Here is a 12,203-nt window from a genome sequence, read left to right as displayed (position 1 = left end):
AGTTGACTGTAACCGCCTGCACTTACTCGGATTCTTTTCCTACACAAGGCTGTAAGTTGAGACACACCAGCTATGATGGCCGACTGTAGTGTTTGTGGCAGATTGGTGTGAAACGTGGACACAGACAGACATCGACACTGACTTCGAAAGGTCCCGTGACGATGACACAGAAGTGTACACGGAAGTTTTACAAAAAGTTTGCGACATAACTTCATCTCTATAAGAAGCTACATCCCGAGGATATGTTGTGCTTGTTTATATTGGCTGCAACCCAACTCTGAATATGGCAACTGATATAATTTAAAACGTATGACTGTTGAAAAAATGACTCTCTTCATATTAAATCGTATCGCATTATATGAAGGAAAGCTGAGTGCTGTTGTCCTTGTACAATGCTACAATGTTGCTGAGGGTTTCCGAGTGATTTTAGGGTGTTGCTAAATTCTGGGCCAGTTTAAAAGTCTCTATGATATTATGTTTATTACTTGAGGTTGGGCGTTTCGCGTTTAAATCACTTTTTGTTATCGGTGATTCCCCCTCATATTGTTTTGAACCGGTAAGCAGGTTTGTCTTCTATGAAATTTCAACAAAAAATTATTTGTTTGAACATTTGAATAAGTCAATGGGGTCCAATGTTGTTTTCACTTTTAGTGCATGAGCAAAAAGTTGAAATATTCTTCAGAATATCACTTACAAAGTCATTCAGGCTGTTTTCATAATAAATTTCAATAAGCATGTAAGCATTTAAATCAGTCCTTACTCTTGGCTAGATCTAATATGTCTCTTAAAGGGATAGTTAACCCAAAAATGAAAATTCTGTCATCATTTACTCGCCATTTACTTTTGGGGTTTGGTTACCCATATCTTTAAAATATCTTCTTTTGTGTTCAGTAGAAGAAATAAATGTATACCGGTTTTGAACAACTTGAGGGAGTGCAAATTATGATAGAATTTTTATGTTTGGTTGAACTATCCCTTTAACCTTTTTTTTTTCATCATAGTTTACATTTGTTTATGAAACCAATACCTGAATAAAACAGCTCATATGCATGAAATTTAATTAGTCAAAATAGCCACAGGCATTAGGCCTTTCTCTGAAGCGGTGTTGCTATGCTAAGCTAACATTAACGCCATCTCTTGTGTTCTGGTTTTGCATAAATTACTGTTAATATATGCAAATATCCTTATTAAGATGTGCAAAGCTTATTTGTTTAGGGCCATATCTAGGTTTCTTGCAACCCATGATTGGATGACCTATGCTAACGCAGGTCAAAGGCAATAGCGGAAAATGCTACGCTTCCGGATGACCGTGTCAGCTGCACAGCTTTTTACAGTATATGCGCATTAAGAAAACAAATCTATTCTCAGAATAAATCTCAAGCACATAAATAATGGCACTGCTGTTTGCCGTCATACTTTTATTTCTGGCTCTCAGAGAATCTCTTCTAGATGAAACCACTATATAACCTGTAGGAACACATTTCCTTGCATTTCTGAACTGTCCGTCACAGTCTGGTTTGTGTTAGGAGTCATTAGCAGTGACACTGATGGAAATAGTGACTAGACCACTCTAACCGCTCTTTAAATGGTGTTTGTAAAGTCCCTCAACTCAAGTGCCTGGATGTTTTTGCACACTTTTTCAGAAAGATGTTTAAGAATAATATAATATTTAGAAGGAGATGTCGGATGTTGGCGTACACATGGAAGAGGGGGATGTTGCAAGAGTCGAGCCGAGTGGTTGCTTGCTGGTATGGGGAAGTCAAATAATGGGAACATAAAGTTGGCGGAGGGACGGATGTGTGTGCGTTTAACGGGGGGGCAGGAACAACAACGAATTCCTGCAGAAAATGCCGGGAATGAATTTAAATTACAGACAACGAGGAATTATTCCTGCATGTTCGGCGGGTGGAGCAGGAGGAAATACAGGCACCTGGTGTGTGTGTGTGTGTGTGTGTGTGTGTGGGAAGGTGTGGGGGTCATCCTTCAGGAACAGTCCCCAGATATATATATTTTTGTTTAATTTAAAACTTTTGCATTTGTGTTTAGACGGGACTCTCTGTTTGGGGACCAATGGAAGACTAATGGGAATTATGGACAGCCTTGCAAAGTATTAATAACTAGGCCGAACCCTGAAGCGATACATTTTTTTTACCTTTATCACAATAATTTTGAATGAATAATTATGAACAGATCAGTACATTCTTTCTGGTAGTGTCACTGTTTTTATCTAACAGAAAATTTTCTGAAAAAAAAAAATAAAAAAAAATAAATTTAGTCGTTTATTAAATTCATTTTTTGAATTTTTGGGAAATTAATGTGTTTAAAAAAAAACACACACAATGTGGACATACAAATTGGCTGATAATCCATTTACAAATAAATAAATTAGTCCTGTTAATTGAATTAATTTGTCCTGAATTAATTTGTCATGTTAATTAAAACAATTTTAGAGTGCGTTTTTAATCAGAAAACGAGACACCCCCCCCCCCCCCCCAATGATATACTTATTATTTAATACTTAATTACTTGTTCTTTAAGTATTTTTTTTACTTATTAATTACACAACAGCACTGTTTTCCTGAAAACGCCTCAGAACGGTCTATGGTGGGACAGATTTGAAACGCTCTCCTGACCCGACTCTCCTCTTCATCCTTTCTTAGACCCATTCTGTGGGAATGTGATGGTCTGCCTGCGTCTCCAGTGTCAGCCACCCAAACACCCCCTCCCTCGTCACAACACGTACCGCCAATTAGCCTGCGCTATCGCTAGCGAAGCCGCGGCCTCCTCACCCCTCCACGGCAGACAACAGATGTCCGTCTTTCTGCGGGAACGCTCCACAACAGCAAGATGGTTCTTGCTTTCTCAGAAACAACCATTACCTACTTTCCTGCGCAAGAAATTACTCCACGGCTCACAAGACATATCCAGCTTAATTAAAAGCATCTGTCCCGCCTAACGAAACGCAGCTAGTCCTGTTTACTCTCCTATAATGCACTAAACAGCGCTAATCAAAACAACCTGGCTGAATTCCCTGGCCAACATTGAAGCCATTATCAGATGCAAGGGCTCTCGGTTTCTAAGAGTACTTTGTTCGATCCTTTCTAGCTGAAAAAAACTCTTGTTGGAGGGAATTGTCTCTAATTGTCTTACATTTGATGCATAAAAAACAAGGCCATAAGGGTACATGTGCAATAAGTCTGTTATTCTGCACGTTTTATGTCCAGTGCAAATCTTTGGATGTCCATTGAACTGTTGAAAGACGGCCAGATCGGCTCTTCTATTGATTGGGCTGTTGATGTTAATCCTGCATGTTCATATCCACCATATGTTTGATTCTCATGGTCCAGGGACGCTTCTGTAAGCTGGGATGTGAACGACTGTTAGTAAACCACCTGTCAGTGATGCTGCATGTTGATCCTATATTTTGATCATCACTTTGACTCCCACTTGTAAAATGTAAGTGTCATCATGATCCAGTGACATTTTACACACTTTTTGTTGTTTAGGACACACTAAATTGGTCAAAAATATTACATTACAAAATATTTCTATTTCAAATAAACACTGTTCTTTTCAAATTTCTATTCATCAAAAAATCCTGAAAAAAAAAAATATTGAAGAAAAGCTTTTCAAAAAAATGTTTCATGATGTTCAACATTGATAATATGTTTCTTGAGCAGCAAATCATCATATTATACTGATTTCTGAAGGATCATGTGACAATGAAGACTGGAGTAATGATGCTGAAAATTCAGCTGTGATCACAGGAATAAATTACATCTTACGATATATTCACATAGAAAAGTTATTTTAAATTATAATAATATTTCACAATATTACTGTATTTTTGTAGCCTGGCTAACGCCAGACCCAATTCTCATTGAGACTTGGGTCTGGGAACCACATGTGCATTTTCTCGTATTTGAGGCGTGGTTTACGAATGCCCGGCGCCGTTTATTGGGTGCTAAGAATGTCTATCAAATGCGCCTGTACGTAGCTCATAGCCAATCGTTTCCATTATACCAGATGACGTATGTAGAGCGACAGAAATTAGACAAGGAAGAAGACGATGGGTAAGATATTTTTGTGTAAACAATGACTTTTAGCGACTATTGCCGTTTGTGCAAGATAAACATGAGGGTCGAAGGTATATATGGATATAAACAAACTGCTTAGTTGTGTCGCATATATGTCGTCATCGTCTTGCTGCTCCCTCCCCGTTCTGTGATTGGTTCCCTAGATGAGGCGAAAATCTGGTCCATGGTATCCAGACTGCCTTTCAGCGTGAATAAAATCGCGCTGCGCAAAGGCAGTATGGGGAAACCCAGGCTAGTATTTTTGATCAAATAAATGCAGCCTTGGTGAGCAGAAGAAACTTCTTTCAATCTTACTGACGTCAAACTTTTGAACGTTAGTGTGGATTATTATTATTTTTTTAAAAGCTTTTTGACACGGAAATGAAAATTCTCTCATCATTTATTCACCCTTATCACAAAAAAATCAATGATTCGGGTCTACTGTCATACGAGCATTCAGGAGGGGGGCGTTGTGAAGTTTGCTCGAGAAGTAACGCAAAAGCACAGAGAAATGAACAACACACTTATGTCACGTGTCACAACATCCCTGTGTGATCGCTCGAATTACTGTAGACCGGAAGCATTGATATAAAAAAGTAAAAAATAAATAAACACACACCCCTATGGTTTGGCTTCAGAAGTAGGGTGGATGCCGGACCGTTCAGAAATCGGGAGCTTTATCCCGTGTCCCACAAGACGTAATCAGTGTCCCTTTCCTGAAATTACAATACAACAATAAGAAATATAATATAACAAAATGTGATTGCCGTTTAAAAATCAATGAAGCAAAGGAACCATGTGGACCTCACCAAAACTCACAAAAACAGACCAGTTCAAGATTCACTGAATACTGAAAAATATTTTATGTTTACCTAGCCTGTTATTCAATATATCAAATTATATTTAGTGGCAGGGCTTGACATTAACATTTTTGCTCACCGGCCACTGTGACTAGTGGTTTTCCAAAGTTATAGCCACTCAGCTTTTATACTGGCCACAATTTTGACATTGATACCATGGGGAAAACGGCCAAATTAAATATTTTTTATATCTCATAATTTGGCAGCAGGTTTATTAGGCTACTGTCACTTTAAGACCTGACACACGGATCCATTACTGTTACTCGTGCGTTTTCTTTCTCAACTGTTTACATTCACTTAAAACATAACTGACTGCATTTACATGAATACTCGCCAAGACCTGCATTTTGGTAAATGGTAAATGGACTGCATTTATATAGCGCTTTCACAGACCCAATGGCTACCAAAGCGCTTTACATGTTGCCTCACATTCACCCATTCACACACCGATGGTGTGTTTTGACATGTTTTGTGTGTATTTGACTGTTTAAGTGCATTTAGCAACCAAAAATAACTCAATTTAGTGCTGAGAGGCGGCGTTACTTTGGGTGTCAGCACAAAATCTGCGAGAATTAGTCAAATTACACTATGAGCAATCCCTCGCCGAAATTCAAGCCCTATAACACCAACAATATTCATCCAGAGCAAATCTAATTAAAGTGAGTGAGGAAAGGCGGGTTTGTGTGTCACTCGCTGTCAACTACGGCTGTCACTTTACGTTCGAAAATTGATTGCACAATCGATCGGACCAACCAACACAAGTTTCAAAAACGAAAATGATTTTAGCGGCCTTCTCTCGGAGCGAACACGCGTCACACACACACAACGGCAGGCTCTGACAAACACACATAACATAACAGCAAATTATACTTCTGCATAACGTGTCTCTTTTTACAACAAATATGTGAATTCTGCCGGTATTCAGACAGTCTCATGCACACAGACACAGATTTGGGCTACAATCGCATACGTAGGTAGCCTGGGTTTCCCCATACTGCCTTTGCGCAGCGCGATTTTATTCACGCTGAAAGGCAGTCTGGAAACCATGGACCTGATTTTCGCCTCGTTTAGGGAACCAATCACAAAAGGGGGAGGGAGCAGCAAGACGATGACGACATCTATGCGACACAACTAAGCAGTTTGTTTATGGATTCAACATGGCAGCAGACGCGAAGCTACCTTTTGATGCAGCCTTAGATATTGTTCTAAGTAGTTTAGAACGCAAGTTTATTTTGAAAAAAGAGCAGTTTTTGGCGTCTATACATACGTCGTCTGGTATAATGGAAACGATTGGTTATGAGCTACGTACAGGCGCATTTGATAGACATTCTTAGCACCCAATAAACGGCGCCGGCGCATTCGTAAACCACGCCTCAAATACGAGAAAATGTACATGTGGTTCCCAGACCCAAGTCTCAACGAGAATTGGGTCTGGCGTTAGCCAGGCTAATACGTAGGTGAAATTTGTTTGACATTTCTAATGGTAAACAGCCATGTTGAAGCCTGCAGTAATGTTTTTCACTGATGTTATTGCAGTCACTCTGCGTATTGTTTTTCGAGAATGTTGCACGAAACTTCACGCCAATAATAATAAAGAAATATTGCTGATTATGCGCATCTCAAGCGCCCTCTTTACGCTCGTCCTAATGCCTGTTAGTTGTCCGTGGATTTGCCTGTATTTAGCGTTGAAAATTGAAACGTCTTTAGACATGGAAAATCGATTTTACAATCGATTCAATGAACACTTATGTCTCAAAAATCGTGACAGAAGTGACAGTCCTAGTGTCAACACTACTGAAATCCACCCGCGTGTGGCGAGTTGTCGGGTGTTAATGTCAAGCCCTGTTTAGTGAACTGAATAGATCCAGTCGAGTAAAACACATTGTGTCACTCGAAACTGGGCAAATTGAGTGCCAGTCATAGAGCCGGTCACAACTAACAAAGCTTATCGACGATTAAAAACATTATCATTCAACGTAATGGCAAATAGAGTTTCCAACTAATGTAAATAAATACTTATATACAGTATTAAATGTATCTTTCTCACACATGTCCTGCACTGTCCCGCAAAATCACATCTGTCCAGCAACTGCAACAGAGCGGTAACCAGGTGGTCACTCTTTTCTCATTGGTCCAGTGCTCGTGTGTATTATCGATCGGTGTGTGTGCTTTTTCAAGCGTCAACCGAGCGACACCCATTCACCTCCATCATATGGATGCACAGAGATGGATTATTTAACCTAAAATCTGAAGAAAGACTGTCATACACCTTTGGGACAGCATGTGATTATTTTTTACTTGTCAGATTTTTACTTGATCCAAAACTCAACTGTTGATTTGGTTTCACATCTGTTCATGACTGATTGTACTCAAATTTTGTTATTGCAATGTCGTTCAGAAACGCTATTAAAATGTTGCGTACACTCTTAAAAATGCTGGGTTGTTTTAACCCAATGTTGGGTCAAATATGGACAAACCCAAACGTTGGATCAAAAATGCAATTTAAAAATGTAACCCAATGGCTGGGTTTGTCCATATTTGACCCAAAATTGGGTTAAAACAAGCCAGCTTTTTTTGAGTGTAGCTAATAACGGTTTATTATCCGGATGTTTTAAGACCCCCCTCCTACCTTTTGCTTGGTCTTTCCGTGGGGGGGATCGAGCTTTAAATAGGCCGTCCAGACTCTCCCAAACACTCCCATACACACCTCTCTCATCCCAGCATGGGACGAAGTATTTCTCCATCTTGATCTGACCCGTCGTGACTCCGATAACATGATCCTCTCTATCTTACCATCTCTAAAGCCAATTTAATTTTCCACATGTGTATGAAGAGGCTTCGAGGAAAAATGACTAAACCAAACGGATTGTTAAAGACCATAATTACACGACCAGTATCAACATTATTTCCCAGCATCATCAATCAGCACATCATGCGTGTGTCAGATGATGGCATGTTCACTGTATGAACTTCAGTGTTGGGGAAAGTTACTTTTAAAAGTAATGCATTACAATATTGTGTTACTCCCTTAAAAAGTAACTAATTGTATTACTTAATTTTTTAGAAAAGTAATGCGTTATGTTACTTTTGCGTTAGTTTTTTCCCCACTTGGGCTGGGCTTGTTTTTTTTATAACACAAAAGTTTATTTTTGGGCAGATGAAGTGAAATAATAATCCTCAGGCTGAAGGAAATGTGTACAGTAGAGGAAAGCAAACCAGCAAACCTTTCTTTCTATCTATAGTCATTTTTGCTTATTAAACTGAATTATCGAAGGTCAGAAGCAAGTACATTGGTCAATAAAGTGAGATTAAATGCATAAAAAAATATGTTCTATTTAACATATTTAGTTATTGGAGGTTTGCATAGTATTCTGATTCTGCATTTCACTGATTTTATTCATTTTGAGGAATATTTAAAGGGGTCATGACATGAGAAACCAAATTTGCCTTGATCTTTTGGTATATAAGAGGTCTTTGTACCATTAAAACGTCCCGCAAGTTTCATAGCTTAAGACGTCCTCCCCATTATAAACGAATCATTTATTTAATCAAGCTCTAAATACAGCTCGTTCTGGATCCATGGTAAGAAGTGACGTCACGGTGCGAAGTGACGTACCAGCGTTTGCATATGACCGCCTCCAGCACAAGACAACTACGCTTAAAGCGCAAGACAACTACGCTCATTTTGTATCGTTGTCGCGCCCGCGCGCCGCGCGCCTCACAAGTGTTCAGTCGACGGACAGCGAGTGGGTCTGTGTACAGGGAAATTACGATGCCACAGATGTGCTGTTCCTGGCTGTGGACAAACAACATCTTTGAATACGCTGCGAAAGATCCAGACGTCAGGGAAAAATGGATGCACTTTATTTTTTGCGGACGTCTCAGTCACGGCAGTGTTAGTTGTTCTATACATTTGAAGGATGACTGTTTTGAGAACAAATCCCAAAATGATGCTGGCTTTGCCAGAAAACTGTTGCTCAAAGATAAGTCCATGCCGACTATTCTGGGCTCAACAACGACGACGCAAACTGTAAGTAATGTATTTAAAACTTTAAACTACTTTTTAAATACGCTGAATCCGCAAATGTTCTGGCTGGGGGCGTTAATAATTGATGCATAGGCACTGACGTTAGCCAATCATAACAGTGGGCGTTAACACTGAACTCTTAAAGGGGAAACACCCCCAAAACAGACTGTTTTAATCAGAGGATGAGAAACAGGGTGGGAAAAGGTCATAAATCACTACATTTTAAAAGTTTTTTGTAAAAAAAAACTATAGTAATACTATAATTGCACCTAAGGGAACATAATAATAAAAAAATAAAAAAACATGTCATGACCCCTTTAATATTTTTTTGTGCAAGTGAGATGAGTAAATGCTCACATTTAGTCTAGAACTACAATAAACTTCATGTTCACACACACACGCACACACACACAAACACACACACACACACACACACACACACACACACACACACACACACACACACACACACACACAACGCCTCTGCACTTTGATTTATCTCAACATGAGGACAGGAGAGCTGTCAGTCAATAAATGGGAAAACAAAGTAACTTGCGTTACTTATTTGAAAAAGTAACTCAGATATTTCGTTGTAAATTTTACAAGTAATGCGTTACTTTACTAGTTACTTTAAAAAGTAATCTGACTATGTAACTCAAGTTACTTGTAATGCATTTCCCCAACACTGATGAACTTACTATCTATAAAGTCTTTGTGCCTTTTATTCATGACTCATTCAGATTTTATTGGTCAAGTGCACTTCCATTCCAACAGACTCATTTAAAGTGTCAATTTATATGTTATTGAGATTATGGAAGAGGAATTATCACAATATAAAATATGTGGGCTATTGATTGCAAACTTTCTACATGGCAGAAACTGATAAAACTATTTTTATATTGAGATCTTCTGATAAATGCCTGTACGCGTCTTCATGCGTGTCCAGCTCAGGTAAATTAGCCAGGATGAAATTCTCTAGAACTTGGCAGTTAACACATGGCAAAGCTCCCAGTCGAGAAGACACAGGTGTAATTCGGCTTGGTTGTGCTGGACAAACACATTGTGGTTTATTTACAGTAACAGCAACAGATGTGCAACCGCTAACTTATTTTTAATGTTATGAATAATGAAAGGCTAATGAATAATCTGCCTGTATAAACTGTAACATGCAAGTTCCTTGTCTTTCTTCTGTTGAGATTATACCTGGCAAACCTCTGTTCTCATGCAATATGATGACATCTGCAAAGTTAGGCTTTTATTTAGGCTTTCTTTGATGATTATTATCTGAAACCGCTTCATAACTTCATTATTGGCACACACTTAACATGAAGGATCATGAATTGGCATCAACAGCTTCTAAAATCTGATTGCATTGCAGCATCAAGTTTCCTTTTCAGAGAAATGCATCGCAACAATCTCAGTGAATGTGTTCATCCAAGATGGCGGAAGGACTTGAAGAAATATTGGCATACTTATTTTTAATCGTGCAGCAAATAGTAACAAATAGCTGAATAAAAACAAGCAGATTAAATGTTGAGGAAATCTTTTGTGCAATATGCATCACATGGTCAGTGATGGACTAGATGGACATATTTTGTTATGTTAAAATACGAAAAAGAAGCGTGTTTTAAAATATTAAAACACTTATGCACTTTAATTGTTTTACTCCAGTCTTCAGTGTCACATGATCCTTCAGAAATCATTCTAATATGATGATTTGCTGCTCAAGAAATATTTATGATTATTATCAGTGTTGACTGATACTCATATTTTCTTGGACACTGTGATGCACTGCCATTTAAACGTTTGGGGTAAGTTCTTTAAAAAAAATAGATTTAACACTTTATATTCAATAAATACACTTATAAATTAATTATATGTTAAATAAATGTTCTTTTGAACTTTCTATTCATCAAAGAATACTGTAAAAACTGTTTCCACACAAATATTAAGGAGCAAAAACTTCAACACTGATAATTATAAGAACATAATTATTAACTAAGCACCAATAATAATTGGGAACTAAATCATCATATTATACTGATTTCTGAAGGATCACGTGACACTGAAGACTGGAGTAATGATGCTGAAAATTCACAAGATTACACAAGATTACTGATTTAACTGCATTTTTGATCAAATAAATGCAGCCTTGATGAGTAGAAAATATAGGCTATATTTTTATAATCTTAATGATTCCGAGACATTCAGCTTTCGTGAAACAGTCGAAAATCCAGATGTGTGTCAAGTTGACCTGGAGATTACTGAACTAACTCACTAAGCCAGGTACAAGGAACCAGATCCCGCGGTAAGCAGCGTGTGGAAGGCTGTTTTGGAAACTATGAGAGAAAGAAAGAGAGAGATTAAGAAAGACAAAGAGAGCGAGGCACAGCGCCTAAAGGCGTAGACCAGTCTTTATGGTTCAGCGAAAGGTAAAACTCATTACTCGTTCTGCCATCTCCAACCAGCTGTCTTGCATGGCTAAAAAAAGGTCTCGAGGCCTTCCGCCTTCATACTGATAACACACACATTCGGGACAGTGATATAAAGCAGAATAGACTCAAATTAGCATGTGCATGATAGGAACCGCTTACAGTTCCATGCCAACACAAACTCAGGTTCATTGATAAATTTCCAGTTTCCAGATGAAAAGTGTGTTGCTTTAAGTGTTTCTCTTTCTTATATGTCACAACACGGTCTTGAAGAAACATTTATCAAGATGTTTCACCTAAAATACCAACAACAACAAAACATCTAAATGTTTATATAGATAATTTTTTTTTATGTTTTTTGAAATGCAGCAAAAGTAAAAAGCTATAAAACTTTTCTGAAACTCAAGAGAAGATGTGAATTTTTTTCCTTTTTGTGAAAAAAAGTCTCCATTTGTTCTCCAAATGGGAAACACAATTGAGATGATACTTTTGTGATTATAAGCTTAACACACATTTTTCTAAATTTTTCCATAATAATTCTCATTCATTCATGTCAGTGCAGAGCACCAAGTAAAATCCATTAATTTCACATTACACTTTCTAATGGGAAGCGTTGAAGTTTCCTCAGAGAACCACACAGTTTAAATGCACTCATGTGAATACCAAAATTAGCAGTGACTTAAAAGTTTGGGCGCTTTTACTTCAAGCTCTCACAATAAACAAAAACAACAAATAACCACTAAAAAATGTCATCTGGTGCAGTAAACATGCCACACTTTGTCTAAAACCTGGAATGAATCTTACAGAC

Source organism: Phoxinus phoxinus (assembly GCF_949152265.1).
Source record: "Phoxinus phoxinus genome assembly, chromosome: 11".
NCBI lineage: Eukaryota > Metazoa > Chordata > Actinopteri > Cypriniformes > Leuciscidae > Phoxinus > Phoxinus phoxinus.
This window is presented reverse-complemented; position numbering follows the sequence as displayed.